Consider the following 23589-nt stretch of genomic DNA (forward strand, 5'->3'; position numbering starts at 1 on the left):
GAGGTCCCGGCTCCTTAGGAAGCCCCCTCCTATGTTTCCGCCCATTCATGACATATTCTGTTACGTATGCATCACATGCCTAAGTATACTCCCAGTTACACCCATTTTTACTGTTATCTTTCGCGACTGCTACGCGTTACGCCTTCTGCTCCACCCACTGCTACGCCTACTGCAATGTAATGCTATGTGCTTGCACTATGTATATATGCCTGTGTTTTGTTATTGAGTGTGAGCGCGCTCATCCCAGACCTAGCCCCAGCAACTGCTGGGCCTCTTTTCCCCTGCTGGGCCCCAGTTGTCCTGCTGGGCCCTGTCACCTCTGTTCTATGCAGGTTGTCCTGATCCTGTCCTTATGCTGTAATAAACCTGCACAAACTCCTACTACCTCGAATCTTGACTCTTATTTTATTGAGCTATCTGTTATGCTATAAGCCTAGTCAAAAATAGGGTATTATTTATTTATTTACCACACTCACCCCTCACTCACCCTCACCCTCAACCCCTCACTCACCCTCACCCCCTCACCCTCAACCCCTCACCCTCAACCCCTCACCCTCAACCCCTCACTCACCCTCACCCCCTCACCCTCAACCCCTCACCCTCACCCCCTCACTCAACCTCAACCCCTCACCCTCACACCCTCACACTCACTCACCCTCAACCCCTCACCCTCACACTCACCCTCAACCCCTCACCCTCAACCCCTCACCCTCACTCACCCTCAACCCCTCACCCTCACCCACCCTCAACCCCTCACCCACCCTCAACCCCTCACCCTCACCCACACTCACCCTCAACCCCTCACCCTCACCCACCCTCAACCCCTCACCCACCCTCAACCCCTCACCCTCACCCACCCTCAACCCCTCACCCTCACCCACCCTCAACCCCTCACCCTCAACCCCTCACCCACCCTTAACCCCTCACACTCACACTCAACCCCTCACCCTCACCCACCCTCAACCCCTCACCCTCACCCACCCTCAACCCCTCACCCTCACACTCACTCACCCTCACTCACCCTCAACCCCTCACCCTCAACCCCTCACCCTCAACCCCTCACCCTCACCCTCAACCCCTCACCCTCACCCCCTCACCCTCAACCCCTCACCCTCACCCTCAACCCCTCACCCTCACCCTCAACCCCTCACCCTCAACCCCTCACCCTCAACCCCTCACCCTCACCCACCCTCAACCCCTCACCCTCACCCACCCTCAACCCCTCACCCTCGCCCACCCTCAACCCCTCACCCTCAACCCCTCACCCACCCTCAACCCCTCACCCTCACACTCACCCTCAACCCCTCACCCTCACTCACCCTCACCCACCCTCAACCCCTCACCCTCACCCACCCTCAACCCCTCACCCTCACCCTCACTCACCCTCACCCTCACTCACCCTCACCCTCACCCTCAACCCCTCACCCTTACCCTCACTCACCCTCAACCCCTCACCCTCACTCACCCTCACCCTCACTCACCCTCAACCCCTCACCCTCACTCACCCTCACCCTCACTCACCCTCAACCCCTCACCCTCACTCACCCTCACCCTCACTCACCCTCAACCCCTCACCCTCACTCACCCTCACCCTCACTCACCCTCAACCCCTCACCCTCACTCACCCTCAACCCCTCAACCCCTCACCCTCAACCCCTCACCCTCAACCCCTCACTCACCCTCACCCCCAACCCCTCACCCCCAACCCTCAGCCCCTCACCCTCAGCCCCTCACCCTCAACCCCTCACCCTCAACCCCTCAACCCCTCACCCTCAACCCCTCACCCCCTCACCCTCAACCCCTCACCCTCAACCTCAACCCCTCACCCCCTCACCCTCAACCCCTCACCCTCAACCCCTCACCCTCAACCCCTCACCCTCACTCACCCTCACTCACCCTCAACCCCTCACTCACCCTCACCCTCACTCACCCTCACCCTCACTCACCCTCACCCTCACCCTCACTCACCCTCAACCCCTCACCCTCACTCACCCTCACCCTCACTCACCCTCAACCCCTCACCCTCACTCACCCTCACTCACCCTCAACCCCTCACTCACCCTCACCCTCAACCCCTCACCCTCACTCACCCTCAACCCCTCACCCTCAACCCCTCACCCTCAACCCCTCACCCTCACCCCCTCACCCTCACACTCACTCACCCTCAACCCCTCACCCTCACACTCACCCTCAACCTCTCACCCTCAACCCCTCACCCTCACACTCACTCACCCTCAACCCCTCACCCTCACACTCACCCTCACCCTCAACCCCTCACCCTCTCACCCTCAACCCCTCACCCTCAACCCCTCACCCTCTCACCCTCAACCCCTCACCCTCAACCCCTCACCCCCTCACCCTCAACCCCTCACCCTCAACCCCTCACCCTCAACCCCTCACCCTCACACCCTCAACCCCTCACCCTCAACCCCTCACTCACCCTCACCCCCTCACCCTCAACCCCTCACCCTCACCCACCCTCACCCCCTCACCCCCTCACCCTCACACTCACTCACCCTCAACCTCAACCCCAACCCCTCACCCTCAACCCCTCACCCTCACCCACCCTCAACCCCACACCCACCCTCAACCCCTCACACTCACCCTCAACCCCTCACCCTCTCACCCTCAACCCCTCACCCTCAACCCCTCACCCTCAACCCCTCACCCCCTCACCCTCAACCCCTCACCCTCAACCCCTCACCCTCAACCCCTCACCCTCAACCCCTCACCCTCACACCCTCAACCCCTCACCCTCAACCCCTCACCCTCAACCCCTCACCCTCAACCCCTCACTCACCCTCACCCCCTCACCCTCACCCTCACCCCCTCACTCACCCTCACCCCCTCACCCTCACCCCCTCACCCTCACCCCCTCACCCTCACACTCACCCTCAACCCCTCACCCTCACACTCACCCTCAACCCCTCACTCACCCTCAACCCCTCACCCCCTCACCCTCACCCACCCTCAACCCCTCACCCACCCTCAACCCCTCACCCACCCTCAACCCCTCACCCACCCTCACCCTCAACCCCTCACCCTCAACCCCTCACCCTCACACTCACCCTCAACCCCTCACCCTCACTCACCCTCACCCACCCTCAACCCCTAACCCTCACCCACCCTCAACCCCTCACACTCACTCACCCTCAACCCCTCACCCTCACTCACCCTCAACCCCTCACCCTCACTCACCCTCACTCACCCTCAAACCCTCACCCTCACCCACAACCCCTCACCCACCCTCAACCCCTCACACTCACTCACCCTCACCCTCACTCACCCTCACTCACCCTCACACTCACTCACCCTCAACCCCTCACCCTCACCCTCACTCACCCTCAACCCCTCACCCTCAACCCCTCACCCCCAACCCCTCACCCCCAACCCCTCACCCTCAACCCCTCACCCTCACACCCTCACCCTCACCCCCTCACCCTCAACCCCTCACCCTCAACCCCTCACCCCCTCACCCTCAACCCCTCACCCTCAACCCCTCACTCACCCTCACCCCCTCACCCTCAACCCCTCACCCTCACACCCTCACCCTCAACCCCTCACCCTCAACCCCTCACTCACCCTCACCCCCTCACCCTCAACCCCTCCCCCTCACCCCCTCACCCACCCTCAACCCCTCACCCTCACCCACCCTCAACCCCTCACCCTCAACCCCTCACCCACCCTCAACCCCTCACCCTCACTCACCCTCACCCTCACTCACCCTCACTCACCCTCAACCCCTCACCCTCACTCACCCTAAACCCCTCACCCTCACTCACCCTCAACCCCTCACCCTCTCACCCTCACCCTCACTCACCTTCACCCACCCTCAACCCCTCACCCTCAACCCCTCACCCTCAACCCCTCACTCACCCTCACCCCCTCACCCTCACCCCCTCACCCTCAACCCCTCACCCTCAACCCCTCACCCTCAACCCCTCACCCTCAACCCCTCACCCCCTCACCCTCAACCCCGCACCCTCAACCCCTCACCCCCTCACCCTCAACCCCGCACCCTCAACCCCTCACCCTCAACCCCTCACCCTCAACCCCTCACCCTCAACCCCTCACCCTCAACCCCTCACCCTCAACCCTTCACTCACCCTCACCCCCACACCCTCACACCCTCACCCTCAACCCCTCACCCTCAACCCCTCACCCTGAACCCCTCACCCTCAACCCCGCACCCTCAACCCCTCACCCCCTCACCCTCAACCCCGCACCCTCAACCCCTCACCCTCAACCCCTCACCCTCAACCCCTCACCCTCAACCCCTCACCCTCAACCCCTCACTCACCCTCACCCCCACACCCTCACACCCTCACCCTCAACCCCTCACCCTCACCCTCACCCTCGCCCCCTCACCCTCAACCCCTCACTCACCCTCACCCCCTCACCCTCACCCCCTCACCCTCACCCTCAACCCCTCACCCCCTCACCCTCACACTCACTCACCCTCAACCCCTCACCCTCACTCACCCTCAACCCCTTACCCTCACCCACCCTCAACCCCTCACCCACCCTCAACCCCTCACCCACCCTCAACCCCTCACCCTCACCCACCCTCAACCCCTCACCCTCACCCACCCTCAACCCCTCACCCTCAACCACTCACCCACCCTCAACCCCTCACCCACCCTCAACCCCTCACCCTCACCCACCCTCAACCCCTCACCCTCACCCACCCTCAACCCCTCACCCTCAACCACTCACTCACCCTCAACCCCTCACCCTCACTCACCCTCCCTCAACCCCTCACCCTCACCCACCCTCAACCCCTCACCCTCACACTCACTCTCACTCACCCTCACTCACCCTCAACCCCTCTCCCTCACTCACCCTCAACCCCTCACCCTCACTCACCCTCAACCCCTCACCCTCACCCTCCCTCACCCTCACTCACCCTCAACCCCTCACCCTCACTCACCCTCACTCACCCTCAACCCCTCACCCTCACCCTCACTCACCCTCACCCTCACTCACCCTAATTCACCCTCACCCTCACTCACCCTCACTCACCCTCACTCACCCTCACCCTCACTCACCCTCACTCACCCTCACCCACCCTCAACCCCTCATCCTCACTCACTCACCCTCACCCTCACTCACCCTCACCCTCACCCTAACTCACCCTCACTCACCCTCACTCACCCTCAACCCCTCACTCACCCTCAACCCCTCACTCACCCTCACTCACCCTCACTCACCCTCAACCCCTCACCCTCACCCTCACTCACCCTCACCCACCCTCACTCACCCTCAACCCCTCACCCTCACTCACCCTCACTCACCCTCAACCCCTCACCCTCACTCACCCTCAACCCCTCACCCTCACTCACCCTCAACCACTCACCCTCAACCCCTCACCCTCACTCACCCTCAACCCCTCACCCTCACTCACCCTCAACCCCTCACCCTCAACCCCTCACCCTCACCCACCCTCACAACACATATTGTGTTACAATAGGTGTCACATTTGCGAAATTTAAAACTATTGGCATTGTAAATAACAAAGCTATTAATTTCGCTATTTTCAAAACAAGCACATAAATAAAAAATGTGTCCTTTACAATACCAATAGCTCAAACTTTCCTAATGCGAGACCTATTGCATTGCTGTGCTTCTCTCCCCTGCTGCACTCTCCTGCTCTCTAGAGATGTGGCCTAACGACCAGAGCTGCCATCTAAGTCACGTAAATACAAAACATGTTGCATTCCAAATGCTATAGGTGTCACATTCGCGAAAGTTATAACTATTGGCATTGTAAATGACAAAGCCATCAATTTAGCAATTTTAAAAACCAACAAATAAATAAAATATGTCATTTACAAGACCAATAACTCCAACTTTTCTAATGCGAGACCTATTGCATTTCCAATGCTTGTTTTATGATGTCACTTTCTTTGTTGTCATTGTGGATTGCATGTAAAAATTTGCGCCCCCCGTAAAACATCGTTGTATATTTTTTCATCGTGGCTTTTTCAAACTGAGGAAAGCATCATCCATTCCAGAAGTCTATTCGATAGAATTGGTTCCATGTTGATGATGCTCATAGGTGACGTGACGTCTGTTCGTGCTTGTTGTTTAATAGCGTGTTTAGTCTATCTTGTGTACCTTTTGTAACTTATCTGGTTCTTTTGTGAAAGCGCTCTGACACCTTTAGGTAAAGTACACGCTATATAAAACTTCATTAAATAAATAAATACATAAAATGGTGAAACAGGATGTGTGATTACGACAGGATTTCAATAGAGGACCGTAGAAAGGCACGGGTACAGCGAGCAATAATGTGGATTTTAATTACGGAGCGCCATCTAGTGGTTACATAGGCAATTATACATTACTGAAATTTTACAATTATTTAGGACACTAATATTGTATTTTACTTACCAAACCTGAAGATCAGGTTCTATTCCAGCTCCTTATGCATTGTTTGTTACACTAATAGTAAATAATACACACATTTTTACTATTCTCCAGACCAGGATGACCCAGCAGTGAAAGTACAGTGCAAATGAAGGGAAACAGGTTTGAATCTTTGAAGATGTCTACGCATATGATGACGGCTAGAGAATTCTGAAGAAACTGCAGCTCAAAATCAAAAGGTACAGTTGCGTTTTACTATTATTGTCCATTTAGGTTGCCTCTGAAAATCAAACAAATGAATATCAAAGTATTTGTTCAGCGTTTTAACAGGCCATTTTTATATACGTCTTTAAAACGAGGGTTTTTTAGTACGAGGTGAAGGAAAAACTACTGCCTTGTTCTGGAAAACATAAATGAGAGCCAGAGATTGCAATACAATTCACAGAGGTTGTACCAGGTCGCATAGGGGTCGCAGTTAAAAAACGTGTTGATCCCAAACTGGCGTTAGTAGAGGCCGGGTGAAAGTGTTTCGCCAATCTGAGTCAGGCCTGCTGAACTCTCTGTGCACTTTCCCGCCAATTGCCCCTTCTTCTTTCTTCTGCCTCAAAAGCAAATTCAACAGTGAATCTGCCTTCCTAACGTGTCTCTGCTCTGCCAAACATGAGGCGTGGTGAGATATATCAACAACATGTTTTCCACATTCTTACTCCAATCTTTTCCCCCACAAAGAGCCAGCTGCAAGCTCCCTGTGAACAAAGTTTTTCATATTTCCACTATTCTATAGCTCTGAGGAAAGTAAACTGATCTCCAGACACGTTTGATGCTCTAATGTTCAAGAAACACTTAATCTCATGAGAAATGTTCATCTTCCTTATCCATTACCAACTCATCAGGAAAACTTTCCCTTTTTGAAAACTTGGCCATCTCTGCCGTGTTGAGCTGAGAAACAAACTTCCACTTCCAGCCATTGGGTAAACGATCGGTAGCAACAATCACGTATTTAGGCTATCCTCCCAGCACCTCATAGGGACAGGAAATGTCTAGTTCCAACTTCTTCCACGGCCCTACACTAACGCTCATAATTTCACGAGGATACTTCAGTCTTTAGCGATTTACCACTCCAAGTGCAGGTGCAGTTCATACAAAACTTCACCTTCTCCTCCAATCTTCTATCGATTCCTAGTCACCAGCAGTCCACGTGTACTCTCTGCTAGGCCCCACTCCTTGTTAGATGACATTTGTGACCAGGTGACCAAGAGATAATACTCTCTCCTAAAACCTACAAGGTACCATCAATAATTCTCCTCTATACTGTATTTCATCTACCCATGGCAATTCATTCTTCAAATTATAATATGGTAAAACGTCATCATTAAGGTTTTTTCTGGCGAACCTTTTCTCAAGTACTCATCAACCTGGCCCAACCCAGTATCATCCAGAACCGCTTCATATCATTCATTCTTAAAATGTCTCCAGCCACACAGGCGACCCCGTAACTATGATATTGCCATCATCAGCGATATCTCTTTCGTGCCATTTTCAGCATGGGGAATTCCACAAAAATAATCGGCAAAACATGGCTGTACCTGGTGTGTACACCATTTTAAAGTTCTGTTCTGAAAGCTGCCACTTACTGGGGAAGAATATATACAAAGGGAGGGTTTCTCCTATGCAGAGTGACTGCCACTAAGCGCAAGAAGAAATAGGGGCATATTACCAAGGGTGACGATAGACAATTATCGCCGGTTTAGCGGCCGTTTTCGGCCGCTAAGCGGCGATAATTCTATCGCTCTATTAGCAAGCTGTCGCTAACTGATGTTAGCGACAGCTTTTAGGCGATAGCGAGCGGTTTGGGGCCCGCTTTGCATGTCAGCGATATTTATCGCTAATGACATGCAAAGTGGGCGTACCCAACCTGTTAGCGACTGAAAGCAGTCGCTAACGTCGCTATCGCCTATTAGCAAGGCAGGCGTAGCGATGGAAATATTCCCGCTATCGCCAAAAACTAACGCCTGCTCAAACCAGTTCTTAGCCATGTTATCCAATGGGAGGTGGATAACATGGCTAAGAGCATTTCGTCGCTAATGCGTGAATATCGCTGTATTCTCAGGGATATTCACGCATTTTGCCGCTGTCGCTGGATATTTTAGCACAATGGAGAAAAACGTTGCTAATAGCATGTTTTCTCCGCTAACATATCCAGCGATAGGCAACGATAAAAAAATCGTTGCTACTTGTTGGTAATATGCCCCATAGCTTATGCGCCAGGGCCAACAGAGGTACATGTTAGAGGGCCACAACAGAGCTGGAAATGTGGGATAACAGTATAATAATTGAGCATCCGGAAACGTGTCGATGGTGGGTTTGAAACTATGCTAAATAAATGTGAAATCAATTTGCAAGTGCAAAAATAAAATGTAAATCTTCATATGACGACTCAGTGTGCACGTGGTCCAATTCAAGCTGCTTACATCTGCCAATATTCAAAGTTGTGTCATAGAAACATAAATATATGCAGGATGGCAATTAACAGAATATTGTGTGTGGGAACCTAAAGTACGGACATTATGTGTCGAAACATTTTATAATACTACGTCCTTAATTTAAAGGTGGTGTTACCCATGCATGAGGTGAGCAAAAGTCAAGGGTTAATTAATAAAATGTCTGCCTTCATCTAGTGATACTAGGTTGTGGTAGCAGAAAATCCACACCTGAAGCACAATTTCTTCTTTCATGGAGACATCACTCTGTGCCAGCGCACACATGGCACACACATAATTAACTGGTGTATGAAAACATACAATGCAACATTTTGTCTTTGCAACACCATTGATGCAGGCATCCTAGAGATCCGAGCACCATGCCAAAAGTTGCACAAGAAGCTGACAACAGTCATATCAGAGATCATTGTCCCTTTGAGGCAGGATAATGAATTGAGAGGGATGTGCTTTGTGCCCCAGATGGAACGTTGATATCCTGACAGGGATAATGTGGCTAATCAGATCATTCTTGACACACTGAAACTTAGTCTTTTATCAGAACAGACCAATATGTGTAGAAAAGGTTGTAATGTAACTGCCACTCTCCTCCAGTTCCAACCTATGATATTTTTTATTCAGATAAAGGCAATAGATGACCTTCTCTCCATTCAATTGTGTTATCATGTCAGCGATGTGCGAACCTGGATGTCCTTCACATTCAATTGCCTTGTTTGCTTGACCCATGTCACCGCAGATGCGTACAACTCCTTCACTGTCCTATTTGGGCACTACCACTATGGGAGAAACCCAGGGCGTTGGACCGGTGGAACGTTCAATGATATCATGTTTGAGCAATGATTCCAGTACTTTTTCAACAGCTTCCTGTAAATGAAATGCAGTTCGTCTGTGTCTTTGAGTGACAGGCAGGGCACCCTAATTAATGTGTAATTGTACTTTCATAGGGCCTGATTTAGATCTTGGCAGACAGGTTATTCCGGCACAGTAGTGACGGATATTCAGTCCTCCAAAGTATAAATCCCAATATATCCTATGGGATATATATATATAGATATATATATATATATATATATATATATATATATATATATATATATATATATATATATATATATATTTCAAAGCACACGTTCTCCAGTCTCTCAAGAACGACGTCCAGGCCAGCTTAGTTTTCAAAACCGGTGTTTATTTCACAGCCCACTCAACGTTTCGGGAACCACTTCCCTTGCTCACGAGTGATCATGTCTGTTTAGACCCAGTGTTTTAAGGTTTGTCATGTGATCAGAAACAAAATAAACATAGTAAACAGACTCCCATTTCATTCGTTCTCTGGAGCTGAGAAGACAGACTTCTATGCTTTGTCAGTGGGATGTGGCATATTTTAAATAAAATATATTTATGCGTCCTTCAATTGTGACAATAAAATTAATTAAATGAATAAAATAAATAAATTAAATTGACCACAACAACGAAGCTCATGACTTGCTGCTATTTGGCCTTTGTTTCCCGTTGAATGGTGACATACTAGTATTTCATCCAGTCTCGTGATTTTTAAGCCCCAGTGGGCTAAACCCAAGCATTGCATTTCTGTACATTAGCATGATTCTGCATACTCCAAGTTGACTCACTCGTGGTAGATCACCTCAGATCCTACTGCTCACGTCGTGAATACTGCTCTGATACTGCCCCAGTGGGCATTTGAATCACCAGTTTTCATTCAGTTTCAACTCATTTGTCACTTGACGCATTGTGCCACACTCTTTCTGTGCTGCCTTAGCTGTCTTACACTCTCCCAAAATAAACGATTATAGGTACCTGTAAAAATAGATAAATACAGTGATTACAAATCAACTTTCTTAGTGTTATCTTCCTACCAACCATTAAAAACAACAAAATACACCATGTGTGAAAGATTTAAAGCCAGGGGGTATAGCAAAAAATGCATTGGTGAAGCTGTACGCAAGGTAATGGAGAAGAATAAAAATTCTGTAATTACAGAAGCGAGTGACAAAGATGAGGAGGGAGTAAGGTTCATTACAGATTATAATCCCCAAGCTAAACAAGTCAGAGGAGCCATCAATAAATACTGGAGTGCCCTGATGACAGATAAGGATATTAAGGCAGGCATCCAAGAGCACGCACAGATAACATATAGGAGGCCGGCATCTCTGAAAGATAGAATCTGTCAAACGCTTGTGGTACACAAAAAACGGAATGAAAACCCAGTCCAAGGATTTTTTGTATGTGGGCGGTGCAAGGCATGTAAATTTAGCCATAGTGTCAAAGAAATCAAACTGTCCAATGACTGTGAACCATACAAAATTACCAAACATGTCTCATGCCACACAGAGTATGTGGTATATGCCCTGAAATGTCCCTGCAAAAAATGGTATGTGGGGAGCACTATCAAACCTGCCAAAGATAGGGTGTTGCAGCACTTAAGAGCCATAAAAAATCATGACAAACAGTACCCTGGGGCAAGGCATTTTGCAACGCACCACCAAGGTAATTGTAACCTCCTATCATTTGTAGTGTTAGATCAAATACCTACAAGAGAGGGGTGGGAATAGAATGCAGGAACTGAGGAGACTGGAGTCAAGGTTCATAATTAAGTACCATACTATGCAACCCCTGGGACATAATAGTGATGAGGCTCTGAGTGTACACCTTGGGTAACCTTGGGTAGAAACTGAAAGTGATTGATTATTGCATTGGACTTAACAGTAATGTGTCTGGCTGCTTCAAAGTATTTTGTTGTTTTTAATGGTTGGTAGGAAGATAACACTAAGAAAGTTGATTTGTAATCACTGTATTTATCTATTTTTACAGGTACCTATAATCGTTTATTTTGGGAGAGTGTGAGACAGCTAAGGCAGCACAGAAAGAGTGTGGCACAATGCGTCAAGTGACAAATGAGTTGAAACTGAATGAAAACTGGTGATTCAAATGCCCACTGGGGCAGTATCAGAGCAGTATTCACGACGTGAGCAGTAGGATCTGAGGTGATCTACCACGAGTGAGTCAACTTGGAGTATGCAGAATCATGCTAATGTACAGAAATGCAATGCTTGGGTTTAGCCCACTGGGGCTTAAAAATCACGAGACTGGATGAAATACTAGTATGTCACCATTCAACGGGAAACAAAGGCCAAATAGCAGCAAGTCATGAGCTTCGTTGTTGTGGTCAATTTAATTTATTTATTTTATTCATTTAATTAATTTTATTGTCACAATTGAAGGACGCATAAATATATTTTATTTAAAATATGCCACATCCCACTGACAAAGCATAGAAGTCTGTCTTCTCAGCTCCATAGAACGAATGAAATGGGAGTCTGTTTACTATGTTTATTTTGTTTCTGATCACATGACAAACCTTAAAACACTGGGTGTAAACAGACATGATCACTCGTGAGCAAGGGAAGTGGTTCCCGAAACGTTGAGTGGGCTGTGAAATAAACACCGGTTTTGAAAACTAAGCTGGCCTGGACGTCGTTCTTGAGAGACTGGAGAACGTGTGCTTTGAAATCGTAGGGAGTGGCGCTCCCGTCCTGGCCCGCCGCTGCAAGCGGCCACCTATGCTTCGCGCCAAACGAAGGAGTTGGATATATATATATATATATATATATATACAGACAGGATATCCTTCACCGCTGTGACGCAGTAACCCATCTGCCAAGATCTAAATCAGGCCGTAGTTCTGAGTTTTCCTAACCCATAAAACAATGAAGGGAATTGACTTACTATTTCATGATGAGCATTCATGTTATTGTTAACTGATATCAGTCCCATATCAGCAGCTGTGCTGATGCTGAACAAACAGGCATGTGATGACGTTACCATGAAATACACGATTGGGAGCTTTTACTTCCGTTTTCTTATGTTTCATCATTGCTTCAAATGAACCTTGACTTTTTAATGGTATCAATGCAGCCCATGTTTACATTTTAGTTTATGATTTCTTAAGTCGTGGCATTAGAGACAGTTCATTGTATTTCTCCCCAGCATTATGTTTATCAGTGTAGCACTGCCAATAATAAAAGGTATTGAGCAACTGTTTACTTTCAATATCATTTTCGGTCAATGTTTGAACGACTTTGGTGCTTTTTCATGACAACTTTTATTTGAGTGGTAATTTTCTTCACAATTTGCCCGTCCAACACGCACACATGTTCCTAAGTTAAAAATCAACATTGCACAATCATCGTCTTCACTTTCACTTTGCTGTTGATACTGAAGAACTTTTTGACTATGATTTAGATGACGATCAACTTTGGTGTCGATTTGCCTCAATTGGTATGGTAGCTTGGCCTTGTGGGTGTGCGTTGAGCTTTGCTTCGGAAGCATTTGTGTATCGGTTTTGTCTTCACGCCATGACACACTTTCCTTTTCCTTTTCTTTCGCCTAGCAAACAGTTACTAAACGGTTCTCCTTCCCACAGCCTTCGTAAATCTGTCCAATGAGGGGGACATTTACCCTAGTTTGGAAATGAAAATCCACACCTGAAGCACAATTTCTTCTTTCATGGAGACATCACTCTGTGTCACTCTGCCTCGTGCTTTGGCCTACTTTCCACATTCATGTCTGACTCACTCTGGGCACCTCAGGCCTCCATGTTAGCAGCTTGTTGATCGGCACACTCTTCAGCTCTTGCAGCCATGAGAACTTCCTCCAGACCTCGGGACATATTATCAAGAACGGCATTAAAATTATTGCCGCTTTAGGGTCAGGAAACTGCTGCTGAAGCGGCGATAATGGGCTTGAAAATATGCCCTTGAGAAGACCTGGCTTGGCAGTTCGGGCTGGACTGTTCCCATGAGGCACAGGGTTGAGACTGATTTGCATATAGCTGGGTCTGAACTGAGGTGGCGAAGTGAGCTAAAGAACGATGATGGATTCAACCCAGGTCTGTGACTAGGGGTGAGTGTCTGAAAAGTTTCAGACCTATGTCCATCATCTCCTTATGTTTGCTGCACTCTAACGCCACATATGCCAAGAGTCCCTTACTCACTTTGCAACTGGATTCAAGCTAGCCTGGCTGATGAAGGGTGTTACCCAGAAACCGGTCCTAGGATGGTTGTTTCTGGTTCAGGGTAGACCTGGCTTTGCAGTTCGGGCTGGACTGTTCTCATGAGGCACAGGGTCAAGACTGATTTGCATATAGCTGGGTCTGAACTGAGGTGGCAAAGTGAGCTAAAGAACGATGATGGTTTCAACCCAGATCTGTGACTGGGGGTGAGTGTCTGAAAAGTTTCAGCGCTACGTCCATCATCTCCTTGTGTTTGCCACTGGATTCAAGCTAGCCTGGCTGATGACGGTTGTTACTTAGAAACTGGTCCCAGGATGCTTGTTTCAAGTTCAGGGAAAACCTGCCTTGGCAATTGGGGCTGGATTGTTCCCATGAGGCGCAGGGTCAAGACTGATTTGCATATAGCCGGGTCTGAACTGAGGTGGCGAAGTGAGCTAAAGAACGATGATGGATTCAACCCAGATCTGTGACTGGGGGTGAGTGTCTGAAAAGTTTCAGACCTATGCCCATCATCTCCTTGTGTTTGCTGCGCTCTAACGCCACATATGCCAAGAGTCGATTCAAGACTCCGACTTGAGGTACACGTGGCATGCACGAGCAGTTTGCTCGAATACAGCAAACTTTTTGTAAGAACAGTGGTGATCTTCCCCCTATCTCGTTGTCAGTTGTAGCGTTCTCACCAGCCTGGGTACCTACTAATGACTAGTATAACAAATCTTTATTCTTTTGCGTATAACCGCAAACTCAACATTCTAAACTTGCATTCACTTTGCTTCACTCTAACTCTTGAGTCACAGCTCTACGGAGTACATCTAGAGCCAGAAGTGTTCCATCATCGCTAACTCACACAACACTGCACATACTTCAGTGTGTGTTAGTGAGCAGCTAACTAATAATAATTTGCAGTCTGCAGCCAGGAACAGTGTGAAGTGAGTGATTGGAATTGTGTCCTTGTAAGCAAAGGTCTGCAGTTCTTCATATGGATCTTACATGTGAAGGTATAGCCGTATAAAATATGGGTACAACACTGACTCCTGACTAAAGACATTTAGGTCTCTGGTGGAGTTAGTGAAAAGGTCAAAGATGGTGTAGCATTTCTTGCTAAAGAAGCTTGTGTTAATAAGTGTGGATGGCCTTAACGATGTGCTCTGTGCTCCTTATTCCCCAAGAACCTGGCTCACCAGGAGCTATAATACTTTTCTTACTTGACCCTGCCAAAATATGACCTCAATTGAGGACAGTTGCCACCTAAGGCCAATTCAAATAGTTCAAGTTCAAGAATTTATATAGCGCACTACTCACCCAGAGGGTCTCAAGGCGCTTGGGGATGGGTTTCATTATTTATCGAATAGCCAGGTTTTAAGTTCTTTTCTGAAGGAGGTGTGGTTCTGTGTAAGGTGGAGGTGGGTGGGGAGTGAGTTCCAGGTCTTGGCCGCCAAGTAGGAGAAGGATCTACCTCCCATGGTGGATCTTTGGATGCCCGGAACTGCGGCGAGGCCTTGATTGGAGGATCTTAGTTGGCGGGTGAGTGTGTAGAAGGATAGTCGAGAGTTGAGGCATTCGGGCCCTAGTTTGTAGAGGGCCTTGTGTGCGTGGGAGATGAGACGGAATGTTATTCTCTTGTTGACGGGGAGCCAGTGGAGGTCTTTCAGGTGGCCGGTAATGTGATTTTGGCGAGGGATGTCTAAAATGAGTCTCGCTGATGCGTTTTGGATGCGTTGGAGTTTTTTCTGTAATTTGGCTGTAATTCCGGTGTAGAGGGTGTTTCCGTAGTCCAGTCTACTCGTGACTAGTGCGTGGGTGACAGTCTTTCTTGTCTCGGAGGGGATCCAACGGAAGATTTTTTTGAGTATACGAAAGTACGTTGAAGCAGGAGGATGAGACGGCGTTGACTTGTCTGGACATCGAGAGTGAGGAATCTAGGATGGAGCCCAGGTTGCGTGCGTGATCTGTGGGTATGGGTGCTGTGCCCAGAGCCGAAGGCCACCAAGAGTCGTCCCAGGCAGAGGGGGATGATCCTAGGATGAGCACCTCCGGTTTGTCTGAGTTAAGTTTTAGGCGGCTGTTTTTCATCCATTCGGCTACTTCTTTCATGCCTTCGTGAAGATTGGTTTTGGCAGAGTTAGGGTCTTTGGTGAGGGAAAGGATCAGCTGGGTGTCGTCAGCGTAGGAGATGATGTTAAGGTTGTGTTGACGCGCGATGGATGCGAGTGGACTCATGTAAACGTTGAAGAGGGTGGGACTGAGTGATGATCCTTGTGGTACACCGCAAATGACTTCTGTAGCCTCTGATTTGAATGGGGGAAGTCGTACTCTCTGGGTTCTTCCGGCGAGGAACGAGATGATCCAGTCCAATACTTTTCCTTGTATTCCGATGGTATTGAGGCATTGTATGAGGGTGCTATGACAGACTGTGTCGAAGGCGGCGGAGAGGTCGAGTAGAATGAGGGCCACTGTTTCTCTGTTGTCCAGTAGTGTTCGGATGTCGTCTGTGGCTGCGATGAGGGCGGTTTCGGTGCTGTGTTTGGCTCGAAAGCCGTTCTGTGAGGGATCGAGGGAGTTGTTGGATTCGAGGAAGGTGGCGAGTTGGCTATTGATTGCTTTCTCGATGACTTTAGCCGGGAACGGGAGGAGGGATATTGGGCGGTAGTTTTTGAGTTCAGAGGGGTCTGCTGTGGGTTTCTTCAGGAGGGCGCTGACTTTGACATGTTTCCAGCTTTCTGGGAAGGTAGCAGAGCTGAAGGAGCAGTTGATAACATCACGGAGATGGGGTGCGATGATGGAGTCTGCTTTGTTGAAGATGTGGTGGGGACATGGGAATTCATTAGGCGGATGGTGTCTTCGGTGGTGATTGGGTTCCAGGCATTGAGAATGTTAGAGGACGGTATATGTTCTGAGGGGGGTGGGGAGGGTTGTTCGTTGGGACTGTTTTCGAAGCTGTTATGTATGTCGGCAATTTTGTTGTAGAAGAAGGAGGATAACGAATCGCAGAGGTCTTGGGAGGGAGTGATGTCGTTTGAGGCTGCGGTGGGGTTGGTAAATTCTTTGACGATGTTGAATAGTTCCTTGCTGTTATGGGCATTGTTGTCGAGTCGATTCTTGAATGCTGATTTCTTGTTGGATCGAATCAACTGGTGGTGTTTGCGGGTGGCTGCCTTGAAGGTGGTCATGTTGTCGGTGGTTGGGTTTTTTCTCCATGTTTTCTCGAGAGTACGGCATAGTTTCTTGGATTTCTTAAGGTCATCGTTGAACCAGGGGGCCTTTTTGCTGTCTTGTTTGGTTTGATGGTTTTTCAAGGGTGCTAATTCGTCAGCGCTGTGAGTGATCCATTGTTTGAATTTGATGGCCGCTTGGTTTGGGTCCGGTGAGAGGGCGGGTGGGTTTTGGTTGAGCGATGTGAGGAGTTGGTCGGTGGTGATTTTGTTCCATTTTCTTCAGGGAAAGGTTGTGGGGGGTTGTGGGTCGAGGTGGTTTTGTAGCTGAAGTGGACACAACTGTGGTCCGTCCAAAGGAGAGCTGTGGTGCGATCGAAGGAGATGTGTTTGCTGGAAGTGAAGATTGGGTCTAGCGTATGTCCGGCTGCATGGGTGGGGGTGTCAACAAGTTGTTTGAGTCTGAGATTGGCCAGGTTGTCCAGAAGGGTGGTGGTGTTGCTGTCGTTTTTCTTTTCCAGGTGGAAGTTGAGGTCTCCTAGTAGGATGTAGTTCTCGGAGGCGAGGGCATGTGGACTGATGAAGTCAGTGATGTCCTCGCTGAATTGTTTACGTGTTTCTGGAGGCCTGTAGATGAGGGTGCCTCTTAGTGTTGTTCTGGGGTCAGTGTGGACCTGGAAGTGGAGGTGTTCGGCGGTGTTAAGGTTAACGTCGGAGCTGGTCGTGATTTTGATGGAGTTTTTTAATGAGCATGTTGTGTCAAGGGAGCAGGGAAATGGTAATGGTAAAAATTCAAATACCTTATCTCTAATAAAAGAGAGGGACCCACAATCCAAAGGGGTAGGGTACCAAAAGACCAAAAGACAGAAAAGAATAATATTAAACTCTTATTAGGTGATACACTTTAGAGAGTTTAATATTATTCGTTTCTCTATAGAGAACGGTGGATTGTACATGGTCATTGACACTATGTATATGAACTCATCCCATCGAACTAAATTATATAGGACCTCGTATGGTGAATATTATTGATATATCCGTGAAGGAACTTGAGGTCAGTTCATGACCCCTGATGAGGTAAATAACATCTTCATACTGTCTATGATTAGCGCTAGACATTTTTTGTTAGATGTGTATAATTTTGCATAAAATACATTATTGTGGTTCTTGCCAGATGGTATGTTGGTAAGATATTGCCCAAATAAAAATCCCACAATATCCATGATAATCAACATAAAATATGGAGAGTATGTCATTGTGGACATACATTTGAGCACAGACACTGCAATGTCACAAATTTGAAAACAATAAAATCCTGAGCGATTATCCACTCTGTGTTTGAAACAGACATTTTTATGTCACAAATCTGCATAAGAAAATAAGAAACAAGTTAGAAAGTAAAAAAGCTGGATGAATGTCTGCATGAATGTAATGTGATATTTTTTGTATATAATTGACACAGGAGTATTGGTGTTTATGATGATTTGATTTATTTATGTACTATATATTTATTTGTATATATCCTTTTCTTTCAGATATACTATGTATGTGTGGGAAATTATTTTTAATCCTGAAGACGGTGTTGGCCGTAAAGTATAAGTTGCCAAAACCGAAACGCGTTGATGCTAACTTGAGTTTTGAGACGCTAAGTCAGTGGATACAACTACTCCTTTTTCGATAGAACTACGATTTGGAGCTTGATTAAAATCCTTCCAACTAGCGTTTTTCATCTCTTTTTAAAATTGGAATTATTTTCCTTATTGTCTTTCCCACAGTCTGTAATGATTTGATGTGTATAATTTGTGTTTTTATTATTTTTAATGATATTGTAATAAAATGTGCATTTTTTTGTAAACTTATCACCTATACTCCATTACTCCTGGTCTGTTGCCTATAAGTTGTATATATATGTATGAAAGGGTGTAGAAACTAACTGCTGTGTTGTTATCAATTTACCCAAAGGGGAAACATTTTTTGACAAAAATTCAAACACACATCACTAAATGAGGTCCATATTATAACTGAGGAGCTAGCCTGCTCTACAGCAAGAGCTCCTTAGGACCCTTACAAAAAAGCTTAGCTGAAGCTATCAGACCCTTCTCCTCTCAAACTGTCCCAATCAAAGATAATACTTCTGAAAACATACAGCATGATGTATTAATCCTTTTTCTGATTACAAAGTAGGGTGTACAAAGAATGCAATTTGTGATGTGCCCTACCTACAAAGAGTTTGCATCACACTTTTGCATTTCCAGAGGGTTGCAAAATGACCAGCATTATAAATGTTAACAGGAAAACAACAATTTACCCTCCCCTGCGATTGGCCCCAAATGCAGGAATTTGGCATGCAGGGAAAAGAAGACTTCTTTGCATGCATTTTTTAAAGCAGCCCATGTCCATTAAATATAAAGGGGTGGCTTTAAAAAAATGAGTCAAATTTAGGAAGGGATTGGGTGGAGTATGCAGTGGCACCTTGAACCACTGCCTGCTCTCCCTCGTGGCAGACTAAGATAGTTCCCAAACAGGATGCAGTCCATAGGACAACCTCCCTACTAGCCAATTGTGGTCGCAAACTATTTGATTCATGTCATTGTGGAATGTAATTGGGAGGGGACGCCCATTTCAAGCCTCTTCCTACATGTGATTTGGAATGAGTTGCAGAACTCCTTTTGTGAGTGGCAAATGCTTTTCTAATTTTTGATTCCTTAAAATAGACAAATCAAGGATTGTAAATTACAAACTTGTAGTACTCATATTCATAGATTAAAAAGCCGGGATGGATAACCAATGGATGGTCAATGACACATCAAACATCGCTTTAAGTTGAATATGTGCCCTATAGATTAATTACTTATTAACCATATCAAGTTCTTCATTGCACTATAGGAAGTTTCTCATAAGATCACAAACCTTGGAGCAAATAGTCTGCTGTATTATGCAACTCTGACTACTAGATCTAGCTTGGTCTTGTCACATTGAGAGGACATGGTAACGAATGCATGAAATGGTCATGGGGCTATGCAGTTCATTTTCCTTTAAAGCTAGTCAACAAAAAGGATGTTGATTCAATTTCAAATAGGCAATTTTCCACGTAAGGAGTTTCTCTTGTTATAAGAGTCTGAGATGAGAATGTTTCTGCAACACAAACTATTCTATAGCTGGGGATTGAATCTCAGGGTGATTGGTCCACTGTTGTTATTCCCCTTAAGGAGATTGGTCATTTGTAAGTGTGGCTCATAAGACACAATAGCCTGGCCATGGTGTGCTTTAGTGTTATGCCTAATCTCTAGCACTCCCAAGTGTGTTTATTGGCATAAAATGCCCCAGCCACTTGCAAGGCTCTGAACCCTGTGAGATGTCATGTTGTATTATGCCTTTTTGGTGTGAGTCTTCAGCCAAATCCTTCACATATGATAATGACTCTTGCCATGAAAATAGAAAATTAGCAGTGTGAACTACTTGTGAGGTCGGTGTCTCCTTCTCGAATAGGGTGGCACCTTTTCAAGGATTATGGCTTGTGGTCAAAGGCCTTCTCTACACCAGGGACATTGTATTTGTTTCAAGGACATTATTTCCCTATGTGAGTTCTCCACCTGGTTCAGTGCGTCTGCTCAAGTAGACCAGTGGGAAGCAGACAATTGAAGGTTTGAGAAAAGAAGTACATCACTCTTAGATAGGCAGCAGCTTAAAATATATGGGAGATGCAGGAAAGTAGGAGCTGCTTTTATGGTTACCCCCACTTTTTGCCTGGTGTTATGCTGTTTCTGACTAGTCTGACTGGGATCCTGCTAATCAGGACCCCAGTCTCTGTGCTCTCTCCCCTAAATTGGTTATAGTGAGTACCTAGGCACACCCCAGTTTGGCTACTGGTGTACACTTACAAGTCCCTAGTATATGGTACTAAGGTACCCAAGGCATAGGTAAAGCTGGTGTCTGCCATGAGCTGAAATATGTCTTATGCCACCCATGGGAGACCATGCATTATAGAACTATAGGCCTGCCATTGCAGCCTGTGTAAGCTGGTGCTAGTACCACTTGCGACATATATAGGTTTCCTTATATCTGAGATCACTGCACTTAAAACCTATAAGTCATCCTGTGGAAACTAGCAGAAATCGCTGTTAGCATGAGCTGAAGCCATTTTGTTTATGGCAGTCATTTTAGTTAGCCATGTGCTCACCATGTGCTTCTTCCGTCTTCACTGTTGCCTGCCTTTGTATTTCGTTTGAGTCATCAACTCTAATTAACTCTTTCAGCACTGAGCCAGAGCCTTGTGCATGCTCAGTAAGGCCTGTAGCTGTCAGAATGCATCTGTCTTAGTGTGTTACTTTCAGGCTATTCAAACTGATGGAAGGGTTTTTATTACTCCTCCCACTCTGTTGACTAAGTTGTTTACAGTTGTCCATATATGTGAATAGCTATTCTTGTGTATACTTGTACCGCCTCTTTTTGTGTCTTCATGCTTACTCAGCTATAAACTGGCCATAAAAGGCCCATGGTTTCTGTACTCCTTGGACTACTTCCTACAGTGGCCTGAGGGTACTGTATTGACGTAGTCTCCCTCATGAGAGGTAAATAAATCTTTTTTCTTTGATATTACAGCTTCCATGCCAATCTCTATTTTGTTAGTCTAAGGATTTAAGGACAAAGAAGGGTGAACCCCTGCACCAGTGGGCCCCTGTAAAGGCTCACTCCCACAAATTGGCACCTGTCAAGTGGGGCTCATCGGAGACGCGGTCACCCAAAGGAGTGGTCTGGATCGAGGTTTGGAATCTCGCTGAGGATGTACACTGCATGAGGAGACCCTTGTCTTTGCAGACCAAAGTACTTTTCCAACTTTCCCAATTTGACCCTCCAGGTGGTGACCGGTCCCCGACTGAGATCCCATTGGCATTCGTCTCACAGTGACCATTAGGTCGATTCAGAGCTTGACAGTTGAAAGCTGGAGACTTTTGTTTGGTAAGGTCGCGATGCGACACTCTTGTTTTGTATTAGCTTGGCCAAGATTCTGGTTTGTTTGTTTGTTTGCTGCAGCAAATAAAGGCAGGTAATGAGGAGATTTTTCTCTACTTTTGGATAATTCTTAGGATAAATGACTATAAATATATATCTCATTGTAATATTTTTGGCATGCCTGCTCCTAGTGCACTTCGTAGGATGTGTTGCTGTCTTGGTGGTACCAATATGGATTTAGCAAGTACTCAGCCGGCTCCCCTAGAGGGGATACCTAACAGGTTTATGTACATTAAATATGGCATTTCTTCCATAATGTATAGTACACTGTGGAACAAATATATTAAAAAAAGGATCCTGATCTACGCACACACTAAATTCATAAATGGTGATACGGAGCGCTTCTGAGTGTTCCGCCTGCTCAATTGGTAATTCAGTGTATTTTGGAAAAGGTCTGGGGCTAGAGCCTGTCTTCTTGAACATGGCACCGTCTTTGGGCTGTTTACTTGTCTTGCTGCAGTCTCTGTACTATTTGTGAGAGTCCTTTTGTTTGTAAATATGATTTACAATTGGTATTTACAAATGGTTTGATCTGAGTACAGTTTGTGGGCAGCCTCTTGTTTTTGTCGTAAGTGTTGATTTGTGGGTTGATTGTTTGTTTGAGTGTCTATGTGGTTTATGGACTGACACCGGTGGTGATGCTGGTGAAGTAGCGACTGTGCTTTTTGTGTAAGAATGGCTTGCCTTATGATGGAGCGAGATAGAAAACAGAATTCTGTTTAAACTCGCTAAGTCACATTTCCCATAACATGAATAATAAAATTAATGATTTGTGATGTGTCGTGCTAATACAACCTAGATTAAACTTTACACATGGGGGGACTAACATGTGTGCTCATAAACGTGCATAAGTGTTGCATCTTTTTGTTCGTGCAAAATAATAAAATAATTTGTCGTTTTCGCTTTTGTCATTACTAACTGCAGCAAACCTAAAAGAGGCATGTGCTTATTTTTGCTTTCCTTGTTTATGTGGTGTCATTTCTACTATTATAGGTGCATATAAGGTTTCATGGATTCATAAAGACTGGTAGATATACAATGCTGCTTTATTTGTTTGCAATTGCTAGGTAACATTAGACTAATTGGGAGGGTTAATCATTTAGAAAACAAAGGGTGGTTACAGAATCAACATTATTTCTTACATTAATACTTTTCTTGTGTTTGTTTTATACTAGAAAGCATAAGTTGCCTGCTTTTGGGCCTAGTTTACTCGAGTTTGCTAAAAAGCTGAATTTTACTTCTGCAAAAGTCACGAGAAGCCCATTCTGAAAAAGTGTTCGTCAAAGCTGCATTCACTGAACGAATCTGACGTGTTGTCATCATTTTGTCGGACGTGGCCAAGGTCATAAACAGAAGGAAAAGAATAATTTTGTCAGTTCTAACTTGGCATCCGCGGAAGTGAAATGAACGCTACGAGAACATTGATTTACATTTGTTGCAAACCAAGGAAGCTCCTAGTCACGTTTGGAAAAGACAATGGTCCTTAAGAAATGTGACCTAATGGAAGTTTTGAAATGTGGGTGACATG

The 23589-nt window shown here is 46.7% G+C and overlaps 1 long non-coding RNA gene across 3 annotated transcripts in view; it reads left to right on the top strand.

Moving 5' to 3' along the window:
• LOC144767017 (uncharacterized) overlaps positions 1-18907 on the top strand; it is a 118129-nt gene extending 99222 nt beyond the window's left edge. For 2 of the 3 annotated variants that reach the window (XR_013598023.1, XR_013598024.1), the window contains 2 exons: positions 6484-6608; positions 18584-18907. This is a non-coding gene — a long non-coding RNA (uncharacterized LOC144767017). Of the gene's footprint in view, positions 1-6483; positions 6609-11696; positions 11884-18583 lie in introns of all 3 variants that reach the window. The other variant, XR_013598025.1, reaches the window with a different exon arrangement.
• Positions 18908-23589: the final 4682 nt, after the last annotated feature.

The sequence above is a fragment of the Lissotriton helveticus genome, chromosome 7, assembly GCF_964261635.1.
Source record: "Lissotriton helveticus chromosome 7, aLisHel1.1, whole genome shotgun sequence".
Classification (NCBI taxonomy): Eukaryota; Metazoa; Chordata; class Amphibia; order Caudata; family Salamandridae; genus Lissotriton; species Lissotriton helveticus.